Genomic DNA, 18236 nt, shown 5'->3' with positions numbered 1-18236 from the left:
TAGAATACCTATAAAAATCAGAATGCAGTCAACTATTACACAGTTTGCCTCTAATAAGCTTTTACTGTCTCCAGCAGCAATTGTAAACACTAATTATCATGCAGAAACCAAACTGATGAAAAAGCACTCAAATGTTAGCTCCTATGACAAGCTCAGCCAATCAGATGTCAGATCATCCTCATTAGTATGCGTGGCTCTTGCTCACTATTGAATTCATCCTAGATCTTAATAAGTGCAACATTCCAAGTTTGATCAAAATGGATAAAAAATATGGCCTCTTGACAGGTAACAACGTTAGTCAGGTGCAAAATCATTCATATACATTGCTTTTGCTCATATCAAGCTCATCCAAAACTATAACAACATAAACCCACATTCCATGTTTGGCTGAAATCAGATCAGATATATAGACTCCAGGTTGGTAAAAAGCAATTGTCATTTGGACAAATGCATTACAGATGATGGACACAGTATAATAGACATAGGGCCATTCCAAATCTCGATTGTGCTTACAACCAGGTAAACTAAGATCTGTATGGACAAGAGTTAAGTGCAAACTCTCATGCCAAACCAGAAAAATCTGAAATATAGGTACCAGTGGCCTTCTTTGTTGTACATGAACAGAGCTTGAGAAATAAACTTAGAACACAAAATTTAAGCAAAAACACTGAAACATGAAAAGAGTCACATCAAGACACTTTTTAAGGCGTAGTACTCATCAGAATGCATCCTCACACCAATTTTCATGATTCCATGTATAACAGTATCTAAACAGGGTGCAAAACACTCAGCAAAATGCAAAAACTTCAACTTTTCCCCTTAGCCCCCTTCATGGGGGTTAGATGCCGTACAACATACTCCAAACTGCTGTTACCTTTGAACTAGGAAAAAAGAATCATTGTGATCTGGTGAGGCTTTACATATGTATGTACATTTATATGTGCAGCCTCCAAAATCAGATACTTACATTGGGGGCAGAGCAGATAGCTCTCCTCTATTTAGCTGAGATTAGCTAAAAAGTAACCTTTAGCCTTTTAATTGGAATAGCAGTCAACTGGGCCCACCAATAGATATGCATATGGCATTCATACATAAAGCTACAGATGGGAGGAGCCTAGGGTGGCTCTGCAGGTGTCAACAGAAGCAACAGGAACTTTGTGCAATAGATATAGCTTTCTGATATGATGGGAATAATAAATACCACGCTTATTTAAGGGTTCTGATGCTGCATGAAAGATAAAGGCTTCACCACTGTGGTATCACAGTCTCTTTTAGTGCAGATGAAGTGACAACTGTTCAAAATTATTTGGAATCTGATTACATGTTGGAAATAGTCTATCTACATAAAATCTGCAGAAACACAAGGAGCTTCATTCTAGTTTACCAGGTAAGTTCTATGATCATTTACCTAGATCAAGTAAATCCTATGTTAAGCAGCCATCTCTGTGAAGGAGGTAAAAGACTGACCATTTAATTTGATTTCTTTTATCACAAGATAATATTTTTCAACATAAATGATGGATAGAATAACATTCTTATATACAAATAAGACCAAATAATTTTAAAAAGATTTTTGGTGGCTGAAATTTGCTAAAGACATAATTCCAGTCCACCACCCCCACTCTGAAAATTAAATGGCACTTGTACTTTTTACCTTTTTGAAATGTTACATGCAGTGATATCAGTTTCTAAAAACAGCCATTTGGACAAGGCGTACCGGCATAATGGCATCGTTCTTTTCCATGTTATGGTCCTTATTATTGTTCGTACTGAACACCATGTACAAGGCGTTAAATTTTGTTACTCTGGATATGGATGTACATTCCAATATTTAGTTACAGTGGTGCTTAAGCCTGCAGTCTGTATAAATCATATAATCAAATTTGATGAATCTTCTAGAACAGTATAATAAACAAATTGCTTGCATTTCTTTACCGATAGATATACCCTGAATATTTTGAGATGAAAATTCAAAGGGAACTGCCACACACACACACAATAAATAATGTAAATGAAGTATTCTTTTATGTGATTCATGTTTTAAATAGATAGGGGTGTATGTAGGAAAGTGATTATTTCTTATACTTTGTTTAATGCATAAAATTACACTCTGCTTAGTTGATGTGATATTATGCATGTATAATCTAGAAATGTTGCATATATATTCCATATATTTAAAAACAATGCATCAATGTTTGTTTGGGATTTTTGTTTGTTTGTTTGTTTGGGTTTTTTTTGTTGGCAGTGTGCATCAGTGATTTTATTAACCTTTTCTGATTCTGATGTGTTAATCAGTAACAAAGTTAAGAAAATGGGAGAGAAAGTTTGTGTGTTTATTTCAATGTTTGTTTTACAAACAAATCATAATTCTGAATGACAGTTTACAACATATACGAATGCATTATATTCGTTAGAGCTATGGTGTTGAAAAGAGCAGCACTGTTTCATTATATTTATACTATGTTGATAATACATTTCCTTAATTAAAAGATGTGTACAATTACATTTTGTTGGGAGGTATAATTTTATGCATGTATTGATGGAAACAGCAATTCAAAAACTGCTGTCCCTGATGATGACAGCCACCCTTACAACAATACACATCTGAAAAAGTTGCCTCGTTTCCTATACGAGGCCAAATGCAAATATTGGTACACATGTATTTGTACTACGTGACATTATAAATAAATGCACCAATATTCAGTAAATTCTGCATGAAAACAACAATTTCTCTGTCAAATTACACTAAAACTAAGCATAGAGTCCATTTACAATGGTCAAAAAATTACCATGTCCTCAATAAACAGGCATACAAGATTTGAGGGTTGAAAGCAGTTACTAGGGGCAAAAGGATTTGTGGTTAGTCAAATTACTAGTTAAATAAATGCCCCACTATGCGCAGCATTAACCCAGAACTGCATTAGCATAATATGCTGATTGGGGTCTTACTTTTGTTTTTCTTCTATATAAACGATACTTTCAAACGTTACATATGTGTAAATAAGGTGATCAAACTTTTCCTATTATGTCTCTGGATCAACCACCTATAATAACAATATTCATATTTTATTTATAGATGGTAACTCCATTAGTACAATGCTATTCTCTCTTGAAGCCTTCTCTGCTTAAAATGTGGACAAATCGTATTTGCTTCATAATATACAGTGTCTGTGTATTATAACAATAATCGGATGTCGTTAAACATGTAAGAAAAACACTTTTCTTTAATAACTTTAGATTATCACTCTGATGTTTTGAGGAATACTGATTCATATGAATACACCTGTAGAGACTTTTGAGGGGTTTCCAACTTTGGCTTGGGAAGTCAAAGATTCCCATCATAAACAAATCTTATTCCATATTCATATGAGTTTGTTTTGAATAATTTCTTAAGATACTGTGGAGCAAACCCTTGAAGATACCCGGACAGCAAAATGCTTTTTCGGAAATCAATCCTAGATAAATTCATCCATTTTAATTCATGCAGTACAGGCTTGCTTGATACATTTTATGAAGGATCCAGATGAATGAAGTGTAGAATCATCAGCAAAAATGTGAACATTTGATACACTTATCACAAAGTGTAGAATCATCAGCAAAAATGTGAACATTTGATACACTTATCATGAAGTGTAGAATCATCAGCAAAAATGTGAACATTTGATATACTTATCACGAAGTGTTGAATCATCAGCAAAAATGTGAACATTTGATACACTTATCACGAAGTGTAGAATCATCAGCAAAAATGTGAACATTTGATACACTTATCATGAAGTGTAAAATCATCAGCAAAAAGGTCAACATTTGAGGTTCTGGTACTTAAATTTGTGGATGAAGACAGGGGTTCCTACTGGTTATATAAATGATTAATGAATCACTAGGATTTTAAATTTGTTTATGCAACATTCTCTAATCCCAAATTATTGGTACCCTCAGAAAAATTCACAACTGATACAAATTTATCATTTCCCTTTAAACCATGTTGTTGCTATTTCATCTCATGCCAATATTTAAGACCTCAGGACAGGCAAATCTCTACATCTGGGTATAACCCCAGACATAAGACTGGAACTGGTGAATAAATTATTAGTAATGACAAAAGAGTATAACGCATTGTATATGGAATGCCAAAGGAGGTGAGTGAAAAGCTATGGTTATTGGCTATTGCCTACCACCTGCCAAAAGTGCAGAATATCTCCTAAGAAGAAACATGTACAATGTGTACAGGGACTTCTTGTTAGGTGCTGATGAAACATGTACAATGTGTACAGGGACTTCTTGTTAGGTGCTGATGAAACGTGTATGATGCTATACCATACCTGTCATATCCCGATGAGTGAGGAAATATCTCATAGCTCGGGACCATCTCAGAGATTCATTCCGGGAGTTCAGCTTCTTTAAGAATATATATTTTTTTTATCTGAGCTGTTTTGTAGTACTAATTCATTTCTGTAAAAGTGATTGACAAGTAATGCAAAATTCTCAGTATGAACTAAAAGATCTTACTTTGCAATTCAGCTGGAACAATTATTAAAATTCTGAAACATGTACATGGTAAATAATAACTATGATAAATGCCATTTACTCAAAGCTAATCTACATACTACACTTCATTTATCTTGTGACTATTTCATTTGCTGTACATCTTGCAAATCCATTAACAACAGTTTGTAAGACATGTTTTTGAAAACATCCTTCAGCTAACTGTCATGCTGTTTAATAATACTACAGAATCCAAAAATAGAAAATGAAACTAGACCAACTACCTGAATATGCACAGAGAATGATTCTGTAAGGATCTAAGAAGGACTACTAAACTGCTGTGGCTTACAAACCTAAAACTGTGTGTCAATAAAACTGCACTTGAAGGTTCTATCAATACCAAATATATACCCTTATAAGTCGAGTCCAACTGCATACTGCACAGACCTAGATTAGCCATCGCATACTGTGCCACCAGATCTGGGTCTGTGCAGTTTGTTATGAGTAATCAGTAGAGCAATCAACATTGACCCTGATTATGTGGGCACATTATGCTATGGCATATCTGGATCTTTGTTTGCAGCTTGCATCTACTTATAAGCGACTATATATGGCATGTTTTTCATTGGAAATTGCAATATTTTAAAAATGTCAGCGTTATCTGTAAATCAGCCTAATGTGTAGTGTTGATGGCATTACTGGCAAATCAACCTGATGTGTAGTGTTGTCAGCAAGCATTATTGGCAAATCAATTTGATGTGTAGTGTTGTCTGCAATATTGGTAAATCTGACTCATTTGAATTGTTGTGTATTCTGCAATACTACCAATTCTTTTAAACTTTGGCTTTTCCTAGCAATGCCACCTTCAATGTGAAAATCATCCATACTAAATTCATTGAAAAACCCTTTTAAATAATCCTTTTAATTGGATATGTGGAAATATATTGTTTAATTTGGAATGGAAAGTTCCTGAACAACTGTGTGTTCATTTGCACAGTTACAGATTCTGTCAATGTTTATAAGCAGTAAACTAAATTAAACTTGGATAACAAGATGCAGTTTGAATAAATCTAGAGATGGAATACACTGCATAAAGATTATCCAAGTAAATCTAAAGATGGAATGCACTATATACTGTATAAAGAGTGAGTAAATCTAAAGATGGAATGCACTATATACTGTATAAAGAGTGAGTAAATCTAAAGATGGAATGCAATATATACTGTATAAAGAGTGAGTAAATCTAAAGATGGAATGCACTATATACTGTATAAAGAGTGAGTAAATCTAAAGATGGAATGCACTATATACTGTAAAAAGAGTGAGTAAATCTAAAAATGGAATGCACTATATACTGTATAAAGAGTGAGTAAATCTAAAGATGGAATGCACTACATACGGTATAAAGAGTAAATCTAAAGATGGAATGCACTATATACAGTATAAAGAGTGAGTAAATCTAAAGATGGAATGCACTATATAAAGATTGAGTAAATCTATAGCACTGTATAAAGAGTAAATCTAAAGATGGAATGGACTGTATAAAGGAAACTGGAGTAAATCTAAAGATGGAAAGGACTATATAAAGATTATCTAAATAAACAATTAACACTATAAAGAGTGAGTAAATATGGAATGCACTATATAAAGGTTTTTTGAGTAAATCGACGGAATGTACTATATAAAGGTTATTAGAGTAAATCTAATGATGGAATGTACTGCATAATTATTTAAGTAAGTCTAAGGATGGAATGTACTGCATAATTATTTGAGTAAATCTAAGGATGGAACGTACTGTATAATTATTTGAGTAAATCTAAGGATGGAATGTACTGTATAATTATTTGAGTAAATCTAAGGATGGAATGTACTGTATAATTATTTGAGTAAATCTAAGGATGGAATGTACTGTATAATTATTTGAGTAAATCTAAGGATGGAATGTACTGTTTAAAGATTATTTCAATCATTATTATGTGCTTGTTCCATAATGATATAATCTTTAACTTATTATCATAGGGAAATGACAGATTGTTTGAGATTTGTTGTAAAGCTGGGTATATATTAACTGCATATCTGTCATATAACACTGTACTGTTGCATAATACACTAGTTTCAAATCAGAGGAATAAAGTTAAGCTAAGCAACTATTACACTGCTAGATTTAATTATTTCAGGTGGGATTATAGTCATCTATGTCTTAGTTGAGAAGGTACATTTGTATATAATTCTCTTGATAAATTTAACTGTTGTTTGGTTATGACAGATGGTCACATCTGTATTTACTATTAATTTAATACCAACAGTCCATGTTAAATATTGTGTTAATTATCCCAGTTGTGGGAATGTTACATCCAGCAGTTCCGGCAGACAATCAATTCCCTTCATAGCTAAACATTTAGAATTGTGACCATTTCTTGCAAAATTTGCAGTACTTTTAGTAGGTGTAAAGTGCTTAAAATAGAATTAAGTAGCAGTGTAATTTAGAATTATTCAGCTCATAGGGAAATATTTTACCATTAACTTCCCACTTAATACAAACGTTTTTGAAATTCTAGTACACGTGTACACATCAAATCTTACTAACAAGTGTGGGTGGAGAGTGGATATATGGCCTCTAATTTGATCAGCGGATTTAGTTTTTGTGCATTCTGGTTTGTGTACTAGAGTTGACACACAATCCAGCCATAATAAGTTGGGTTCAGCATTATTCTACAAAGGCCATTAAAGACGGCTTTCTCTGAGGTCCACTGAGATCATTGGTAAGCCAAGCTCAACCCAAGTCCAAGTCAAGTAAGAGAGCCAGGTCAGTCAGTCAGACAGTATGTACAACAAGAAGGCTTCCGATGGAATTAAATGTGTAATAAAAAGGCCACTTTGTCTGATTTCCCCTAGCAGAGAGCAGTTACATCAGTTCAGGCTTTACAGTACAAATATGGTTCACTTTTATGGCAACCAATCAACAAGTTTTTTTGTATATCTGAAAGTGGATATGCCTTATTTTTCAGACCTGAGCAATGAAATCGTCTTTTCCCTGTCATTCAAAAGTTCTCTGCTGAGTGTTATAAAGATTCAACAAAGTTTACTATACTTAAAACTTTCTGCAGCAAGCCCTAAAGGACTCCACTGAGACTCAAGATCAACCACTGGAAGCCTAAAACTTTGACTTATTAATTTTAATTACAAATTTGGTCAAGAGAACTTTTTTAGTGAAAACCTCATACTGCTATGACCATCAATTCAGATGATGTGTTGTGATAACAAAGAAGGCTGCTGTGGTGGACATATAGAATATCCAAGTCAAACCATTTTCATTTCAGACCAACTTGATCTCACAGGAAATCTTCATTGAAAACCATATGTTGATATGACCATCCATTCCAAAGATTACTGATAACAATATTTTCAAGACGGCCACTGTGGCAGCTATATTGGAAGTCTATCTCGAACCATTTTCATTTGGGATCAACCAAACATCATAAAAAGTCTTTAGGTAAAACTATGTCAATATGACTTCAATCCAGGAGCAGTATGAATAAAAAGATGACTGCCAAGTACTGGATGTCATATCAGCTCCGTCTTCATATAGGATCAACTAGGCATCATAAGAAGACTTTTAGTGAAAACTCCATGCAGATATGACCTCCCATTCGGGAGTAGAAGTAATAACATGATTTTCAAGATATCTGCTTTGATGACCATACTGGAAGTCTAAATAGTACCATTCTTATTCAGGATCAACTAGACTTGCATGCATATGTGTCGGTGTGTGTGTGCATGTGTGCGTGTGTATTAGAATAGTACAGCTAAAAATATAATTGTGTTAAAATTTCTCTAACAATATATTATTCTTCCCATCACCAATTATCTGTACCACCAATAATCAAGTTTATATCTTGGCACTCTATAAGGATCTGTTTTAAAAATCACTTTGAGCAAATTATTGGCTATATCACACCAAGGAAATAAAAGCAAAATGCCTTTCCCATGGACATGCAGACACAGACAGCCCCAGCCAGCCTGGTATCCAACCTAAAACATTTGGATTATAAGTCTGACACTGAGCTACAATGGCTTCTACTCAAAGTATGTGGATAATCAATGTTTCTGTACTGACCATGAAAAAAGTAGACTGGGTTTAATGAAAAAATCAATCTTGATAAAGGTCTTCCCTTGGGTGACCTCATGTCTAATGTGTATCACCTATTTAGTATTTTGATAGCATTATTTCACAAGCTAGGGATCTCTTACCAGTCTGTATATATATATATATATATATATATATATTATATATATATATATATATATATATATATATATATATATACATAATGTTGGAATAATAAAACAAAAGTATTACTCTGTCTATTAGTTTCTGTGATTTTCATTTGAATATCAAAATGGCTGAGACTGAAATACAATTCCATATGTAGTGTTTATCTTTTCTGCAAAAAAACTAAATGATGGAACATGATTGTGACAAGTGAAATCACAATGTAATCAACAATAATATAGATTGCCTCACGAACTTTTAGCAGTCTTACAGAGCCATTGTCAAAAGTAATTATCACTGAGAAACAAATTTAGACTAAAGTGATCTCAATCATTCTATGAAATGCTAGCCCCTGTGAGACAGCTATAAAGACAGAAAACAATAAGATGAAAATTCTTTTATGTTATATCAAAGCAGAGGAACTATATTGAGTTCATCAAAGGAAGAGAACATTTTTTCTTCAATCAATGTCCCAAAGTGTGCTTCAGAAGCTATTATGCACAAGTTTTAAGCCGAATGCAATAAAAGGAAGATAGTGTTCATTGAGGTGACTGATATCTTGGTTCTGCGCTGCCATTTTTCAATAAAAAAATTAGCCAAAATACAGACTTTATAAGTTCTCTATATGGATATTTGGAGTGTTGAAGTGTTTTTAATTCTAATGAATGCGTGTTTTACCTCAGGCAGACCTCTGATTTTGATGATGGTGGACAAAATTGGAATCTTTCTATGATCATCGTCAAAAGTAAAAAATCACTTCAATTATGGAATTTCCTTAAAAGGAAGCCATGATGCTTGATGATAAACCCAACCCAACTTTCACAAAAGTTAGGCAAAAATTTATTTACTGCAGTCTAGCTAAACTGTAAAAAACCCACCCCTTCACTCCGCTTCATTAAGGGGGGTGGGGGGCTGAGCTTATCACTGAAGAAATAATACATTTTCTCTTGAATTTCCTCGACTCAGCTTGAAATAAGGGTCTCTTAAGTAAGCAGCAAGGCAATCCAAGTTATCTTTCAATTAATCTGCCTACACCTGGTATGGAACCAAATTAAGGTCTGCCTAAAGAAATACCGTATTCAACAAAATACCCCAAAAGTGCACTTCACATATTTTTATTTGGGTAAATTTCTGAAGGTCAAAGGCTCATCATAAAAAATATACACCGACCGTATCAAAAGCTGTGCTCCAATCATGTGTATGTACAATAATGCTACTAGAACATTTGTTTCTTTTGGTACGTAGTGAGCTCTTCAATTTGGAAGTGCATTCTCTCTTCCAACATGGATGTGCTAAGAGCAATAAAAAGTACCAGCAAGCTCCATTTACATGACAGATAAAATGCACCCACTGTGATATACATTGCAATGTAACTATCATCGTGCATTTTGATGCTAGTAAAAGGGATGGAGAAACTGTGTAAATAAAATATTGGTATGATGTACTTTGCTTCACTCATTTAATTTCACACCCACCCATCCAAAAGTAAGCAAAAATAAGTAACACTTTTAATACTTTCAACCCTGTTACACATAAATACCAAATGAAATCATAAAAATTATAGCTTGCAAAGGCTTTCAAAGCAAGACCCAAATAAGTAAGAATATCCATATGCAAAATTAATTACAGTATAATTACCAAGAAGTTGGTCAACAGAATAAGTTCTTGCTATTCATTCTGACATAACAATTCTCATCTTGAATTGAATCACAAACATTACTGGCTCAAAATTTTATGGCACTGAAATGTTCCATGATGCCTACCATAGACAGATATGTATACACTACCTACATATTTATTAACAATGATGAAAACACTGTTTGACAACCTATCCATGTCTCTATTATTTATAATTTACCCATTGCCTGAATCATACAAAACTGGCTAGTGGTACCTGAATGAAACACATGTAAGATTCATGACTTGGGATTGATTTAGTTATGTATGTTAAGGTGTTATTAGCCACCAGTCATACATTGGTAGCTCAAAAAAAAATCATGTTTCAGCAGCAGCTTCTCTTCTATATAGCATGCTGGCATCAGGACATGAGCACTAGTATTGGATCTTTTTATGTGAGTTTTAGTATCTGATACTAGAATTTTCAGTGTACTTTACTTTCATGCATCAGACTGCACTTATGAAACTAAAAAAAATAAAATTGTAACAGTTCACTAAAATCTAATGAAAGATGTTAATGTTTACCGCAGTATAGCACAAAATGTTTTGTATTATTATCTACATCACTAAATTTTAAAGCTTACAATATGTCGATTATATAATTTGTTATAAAAAAAGCCATCTGATTCATAAGCAATCAGCAATCTAAACCAATCTTTGACTCTCGCAAGATCCAAAATATATAAATTGATCCTGTCCTTGAGGAAAAACAGCCTAAAATTTCATGTAACATTTTTTAAATTACTGGTATACTGGCTGTATTGTGTCTTGACATTTGCAAAACAGCCCACTCAATCATTTTTAAAGAACCTGTCATATGTATCTATATCTATATATATATATATATATATATATATATATATATATATATATATATATATATATAGTATAGGAAGATGAGTTATTTTCAATATATTCTCACAGTAAATTTGTCACCTTCATTACTCTATGCTACATTTATTTATCCCTCACCTTATGCAAAAGCTAATACTTTTTGTATTTCCAAATTAGGCTACAATCATTTACTTTCCTGAAGTCCCTTGAGGGTTCCAGGGTGTACAATAAACTTGCTGCACCCTTTGCATGTTGTAATAGGTAACTAATGGAGGCTAACCTGTTTGCTCTGAAATGCATCCTGTGAAGGTGGTTAAACTTAAGTCTTGGACATTTTAACAGGATGAGTTTTATACATAAACATCTTAATGTTGTATTTACCCCTTTTTCTCCATGTCTTGTATGCCTTTTTTGGGGACTTTTTGTAGCATCTGTACTTTTTTTTTTGGTCTCAAAATGAACCTTTACTTTTGGACGAAGGGATCCATATTGCAGGGACTTATGTCACCATGTTTGACCTTGCCATTTTTGATCTGTACCAGTATGTATGAAAGTAAGTGAAGAGTTTAACTGAAAATAAGCACAATCCTGGCTATATCATGCAGTGCTGACAAAAGCTATTTGGAAAAAATTAGTCCAAAGTAAAGACCCCCCCAATTTTTTTTTTTTTTATTAAAATCACCAATAAGACAGACAGATGCTGAAGAAACTTGTACAAGGCATAAAAAACAAAGATAAAGGCAAACCCTTAAAATATAAGGTTAAAATTAATTTCTATATAAAAAGCAATCTTTTAAGAAATCTAAGACCTTTTCAGTCGGAACACCATTAGAGGATACATCCCACAAAAAGCTACATCAATCAGTTTGAGCACCACCACAGGATAAATCCCACAAAAAGACACCTCTATCATTTTGAATACCACCACAGGATAAATCCCACACAAAGACACCTCCATTATTTTGAATACCATCACAGGATATAACCCACAACAAGCTACAGTCATCAGCTGGAACACAATCACATGAATTCATCCCACAACAAACTACCTCCATCAGTTGGAACACCATTACAGGATACATCCCACAGCAAGCTACTTCCATCAGTTGGAACACCATCAAGGGATACATCACACAAGCTACCTCCATCAGTTGGAACACCATCACAGGATGCATTCCACAGTAACCTGCCTCCATCAGTTGGAACACCATCATAGGATGCATCCCACAGTAACCTGTCTCCCTCAGTTGGAACATCATCACAGGATACATGCCACAAAAAGCTACCTCCATCAGTTATAACACCATCAAAGGATACATCATACAAGCTACTTCCATCAGTTGGAACACCATCACAGGATACATCCCACAACAAGCTACCTCCATCAGTTGAAACACCATCAAATGATGCATCATACAAGCTACTTCCATCAGTTGGAACACCATCACAGGATGCATTCCACAGTAACCTGTCTCCATCAGTTACCTATTTGCAACATGCAAGTGGGTGGATCAGGCCAATTGCCCCAAAAATCTTAGGTGAGCATATCAGACCCATTCTATGGTCCCAAACTAAAAAATGAGTGCATTGGCCTATTTTATAACCCAACAACCACAGGTGAATGCATTACCCTATTTTATAACCCCAAACCCATAGTTGGGTACACTGGGCATATTTTAGAGCTCCAAACCCATAGGTGGCTGGGTTCCTCAGGCCTATTTTATAACCCCAAACCTACAGCTGAGTACAATGGGCCTATTTTACAGCCTAAAACTCATAAGTGCATATTCTACAGCCTCAAACTGGGCCTATTTTACAGCCTAAAACTCGTAAGTGCATATTCTACAGACTCAAACCCACAGGGGAGTTTTGCTAATGAGCTTTTGCAGGGCACTATATAGCCATGACTATGCAAACCAATTAGATACATACATACATATATACATACATACATACATACATACATATCTGGAAAGGGGTGGGTCAAAACTTCTTTTAGCAACATGTTTATTCAGAAACAGAAACCAGATTGAAGCATTTTTTTAAAATCTGCAACAAGGATCAGACAATTTGAAAATAAAAGGTAATCCGTTCCATAAAACCCAATAGTGTTATTTATTAAAGTTGATTGAAACTAGAAAGCAATATCTAGTCATAATCTATCTATCTCTCTCTCTCTCTCTCTCATACACACAAACACAGCAAAGGATACTACTAATCTGCATTTTCTTTAAAATTAATAATTCTTTAATGTAAAATTTTACCACTTGATAAGATGGAAACTGTTTCTTAATAGTGAAACTTACACCAAAGATAGTGAAACTTACACCAAAGATAGTGAAACTTACACCAAAGAGTGAAACTTACACCAAAGATAGTGAAACTTACACCAAAGAGTGAAACTTACACCAAAGATAGTGAAACTTACACCAAAGAGTGAAACTTACACCAAAGAGTGAAACTTACACCAAAGATAGTGAAGTTATAACAGTCAAAATGTGTACCTTCAATAATCTAGTAAAACTGGTAAATATTACAGACTGTCCGTAACTAGACAGCCTTACAATCTGACCATCCTTGTACCTCAAAAACTCTTATGTATTAAATAAATCATAGCCTGACTTGAGAATGGGCAAGGATCAGTTGGAATGCTGAATAAACAACACTTTCCTGACAGCTAGTGTTAGGTTGCTGGAGCCTGAGGTTTCATCAGCTCTTTTTATTTAACCATAGAAACTAATTGAGTTCCTACTTACTCCTAGATCAAGCAAACTGAGAATTTTTTTGTTCTGGCTTCTTTAATCTTTGGAGGAAACATAATGATGAGTGATGGTTATGAGGGTATGAAGGATATAAATCTGCAGAGTAAATCTGTTACAGCATGTGGTAAAGCTAGTTAAAACTTCTTTATATATATTATAAACCAGCTATTGTACTCTTGTTGAATTTATATGAGACCAATTTATCCCTGAAGAAGATGTACAGTTTTTCACCTATAACTGACTAAATCTCAAGAAAAGGGGGATTACAATTGCTAAAATGAAAGGGCTGCCATCATATATCTTACACAGCTGATTGTTTATGGTGCTTACCTTCAGGTGCGTAAATATACAAGTAGAGTATATTAACTAAACATAACGGCTGTGTGATGAAATTTCCTCATTTCTCATGAAAATGCATCAACAAACTTAAGTCCTTAACATGCTAAATGAAATAAGCACATATACAATATCCCTTATTGATCAATCAGTGACTGTTTGGAGAGAATTTCTGATTGGTTTACTCAGTTAAGTTCATCTTTGGTCAACCTTTGATCAAAATGATATTCAGGCTCACATTGGTTAAGCTCCAATGCATACTCATAAAAAAAGAAGGAAATTGCATCACAAACTTCCATGAGTGAAAAGATAATAAAGTGGATTTTCATCCGTCAATTGAGAAAATGGATTAAGTAGATAATTTTGTAAGTACAAGTACCATACACATTTCATCACTTTATCAGTGTTTTAATTATTGAAATACTTCAGCTTTGATTCTTTGTGTTTCAGAATAACATGCTCCTTTCCTGTAACAACCAATTTAGGAGTAGCATAAGCTCATGAAGACACTTTGATTGATTTTGTATGATCCTAGATCCAAATAATTAATTTATCCCATGCCAACATGACTGCAAATTTGAATGAAACATTTTCTATTAAGAATGTAACTTTCATTTTAAGGTAATTAAAAACAATGCAATGGTAACATATTTTCAAGAAATTGAATTCTGTGAAGAGCATCTGGCAGTTATCTATATCTAACATTTCTAATCGATGTCCATACCTAAATCATTTCAAATAAATGTAGTACCTTATCAGAACTTATGGCCTCTTAAAAGTGGGTTTTTTTCTTTTCAACCTACCATACTTTTTTCTCAGATGGCCAATACTAGTCACTGATATAAACAGACCTCTTCATCTTTATAAGCACTGACAGGCCAGATATTACGGAGGACCTTATCATGCGGTGTGCCATTAGATTTTATGTCTTCCCAGTATGATATCATGCTTTGAGGAAAGGTATTTTGGTCAAGATTCCCATCACATCTCAAGTTATGTTTCTCATTGATTTAGATCACAAAATTTGGCAGAAGCAATATGCAGGAAATTTTCATTAAAATAGCAAAATTCTAGTATTTGTCATTTTTATTACTTACAGTTCTGTGTTGTCTGAAAGACTGATCTAATCCATAACACTGAGCTATTTCAACATATTTGCAGCGTAAATGTTTTGAATTTGTAAAAAAAATGTATGAAGGTCATACATTTTTGTTTGTTTCATTGCAGACAATAATGAACATAAATACAACAACCCTTGTTAAACATCATTTCACAAATTTTTTATCTTACTCTGCACTGCCACACTTTTATATATACTGAATTTAAAAATGTTTATTTCAAAATAAAAGAACAGATACCCCCACCAAAAAAACCTGTGTTAACAAGCAAATTCCAGGGACTGATGTCCACCGATTTCATAAAAAACGTTGGCATATCGTTTTTTTTTAAAGTGGAAAATGGCTAGGTGATACTGATGACACAGTACACAAGTTCATGTTTATATGTAAGGCCACAGTGATGCATTGGATAGCTTACTGGATTTGTGAGTGAAAGAGTGTGGGTTCAAATCCTACCACTGGATCAGTCCAAGCTGGTTTTTGTGACATGTTCTTGGGTAAGGTACTTTACTCCAAATGCATCTGCAATAAATAACCTACTTATGTTTTTGTGCCCTCCGCCAAAAATTAAAAATAAACAAACAAAACACACATTGGTCAATTCGAAGAAAGGAAAGGTCTCATCAATACAAAGTTGTACAAAAATATGTCAAGTCCAAGATTCATCATCCATAACTCCACTTAATGATCATATAGGAAGCTGAAAATCAAATTCTGCTGAGGTTATATCATTATAGAGCTGCATATAAAAATTTCAAGAAATCTAATAATGATAATACTCTGTAAACCAGGCTCATACAGAATGATGACAAATGAACTCAAGCAAGGTCTTATCAATATCAAATTGCCAACCAAATTTGTTTAAAATACAATAAGGGAGCCATTCATGCACATTATCAAAATAAAGTCTGATAATAAGGGGCCATAACTCTCCAAAATGACAGTACTGACAAATGAAGTCAAACAAGATTTCATCAGTACCAAGCTGAAAACCAAATTAGTTCAAACCCAATTAAAATTAATGAGATGCTGTGTAGAAATGAAAGTGACTGGGTCTGACGATCAGAGGCAATAACTATGTTAAAATGATGACCTAGAATTGTGATATTCAATCTCAGCCAAGGCCCCATCAATATTTAACTGAGGTTACCTTACAATCCAGGGTAAACTAAGGTCAAATGCATAGATACATATATTTTAAGCAGAGCTGCCAGTTTATTCATCAATTTTAACTCCCCCCCACAAAAAAAAATAATGCTGTATTCTTCCATCACCTTTCTACTTGTTTTAAGTGTTTTTTGGGTTCACCTGGACCAGAACCATTTCGAACATTTTATTTTTGATTACTATGATTAGTACATAAGTTGACAATATGCAAGTATAAAAGTAAACATTTATAACAACCAGTCAAGCCATAAAGTTATCTTACATGCCATTATCTGGCATGTACTCTTCAGACTTCCTTCCTAATGTGATGCCATTATGGAAGTAATTGTATTTGTTATCAATGTTTTACTAGGTATATTGTTTAATTTGTCAAATTTGTTCCCCAATGTCCTGGTGGACTGCTAAATAGAGAGTCATATTAAAAGTAATTCCCAATAACTGGAACATTTCAAGGCACTAATTGTGATGTATGTACACTGACACATTATTTTAAGTCATAATTATATTCCTATCCAGAACTAACACTTTAATCATAAAAGCTAAATAGCACTGATTCTGATTTATTGTTTAAAATCAACTTATACATGTACTTAGCAAGAATACAGTATTTTATGCAATTTAAAGATAAAAAAAGTCCATTTAACAAAAAGATCAGCATTTATACAAATATAAATCTTCATTAGCTATGAGCTAATTTGATTAAAATCAGAGTTAATTTGAATCCAATCTACACAACAATAAATCAATTGGTAAAAGAATTCTGTATCAATTAGTGATACATGTATAATGCAAAGATTATCTCAGTCAGAATGTTTAACAACCACCGTGCATTGATGTTGTTGCTGTAGGGTTTAACGCCATTTTTCAGCACATGATAGGCTATACATGGTGGCCAGTATTAATGGTGGAGGAAGAACTCTGGAAAACCCAGGGAAGAACCACCGACCCATGAGAAGCTACTGGCAGGCTTTCCCACGTACCCACGCTAGCCGAGCCTTGGACTCGAACCCACGCAGACAGAGGTGAGATGGCAGTGATCCGTAACGGTGAGCACTTTAGACCACTCGGCCACTCGGGGCCCCTACCATGCATTGATAATGAATTTGAAGATATATTAATGCTACTGCCAGTACAATTGCATGGATTTTCTTGGGTGACTCAGTATGCCAGGCATGAGACCAATGTATATGTGAATTTTTGTTTATCAATTAAGAGTAAAATGTCAAATACATTCAAAATTTGATAATTTCACTTTATGACTCTATTAATGATCTGTGGTGAAAATATTTTAGACAAAGATATAATTGGGAAATCTGAGCTGGAAGCAAAACAAAATGGCATATAATTTCAGACTTTTTTTTGGTTGAAATTATACTCCAAAAAACAAAAAAATCAGATGTGGGGGGACCCGAGTGGCTGAGTGGTCTTAAGCACTCACTGTTACGGATCACTGTCATCTCACCTCTGTGTGGGTTCAAGTCTCAAGCTTGGCCAGTATGGGTATGTGAGATTAACTTGCCAGTAGCTTCTTGTGGGTTGGTGGTACTTTCCTGGGTTTTTCCAGGTTCTTCCTCAACCATTTAT

At 34.0% G+C, this 18236-nt stretch overlaps 2 protein-coding genes across 3 annotated transcripts in view; one reads left to right on the top strand and one right to left on the bottom strand.

The window, feature by feature from the left end:
- Positions 1–18236, bottom strand: part of LOC149780719 (RAB11-binding protein RELCH homolog) — a 188522-nt gene that overhangs the window by 71085 nt on the left and 99201 nt on the right. The gene's annotated exons all lie outside the window — the stretch shown is intronic.
- The window catches only part of LOC149780720 (uncharacterized), a 31254-nt gene that overhangs the window by 2985 nt on the left and 10033 nt on the right, over positions 1–18236 (top strand). Inside the window, exon 1 of one of the 2 annotated variants that reach the window (XM_089937769.1) lies at positions 1086–1387. The exons of the other annotated variant lie outside the window; for it this stretch is intronic. The gene's annotated coding sequence lies outside the window, so the exon portion shown is untranslated. Of the gene's footprint in view, positions 1–1085; positions 1388–18236 lie in introns of those variants that run through there. 2 annotated transcript variants of the gene reach the window in all.

This window comes from Sinohyriopsis cumingii, chromosome 16 (genome assembly GCF_028554795.1).
Source record: "Sinohyriopsis cumingii isolate HCF-2022 chromosome 16, ASM2855479v2, whole genome shotgun sequence".
Taxonomy (NCBI): domain Eukaryota; kingdom Metazoa; phylum Mollusca; class Bivalvia; order Unionida; family Unionidae; genus Sinohyriopsis; species Sinohyriopsis cumingii.
This window is presented reverse-complemented; position numbering and strand designations above follow the sequence as displayed.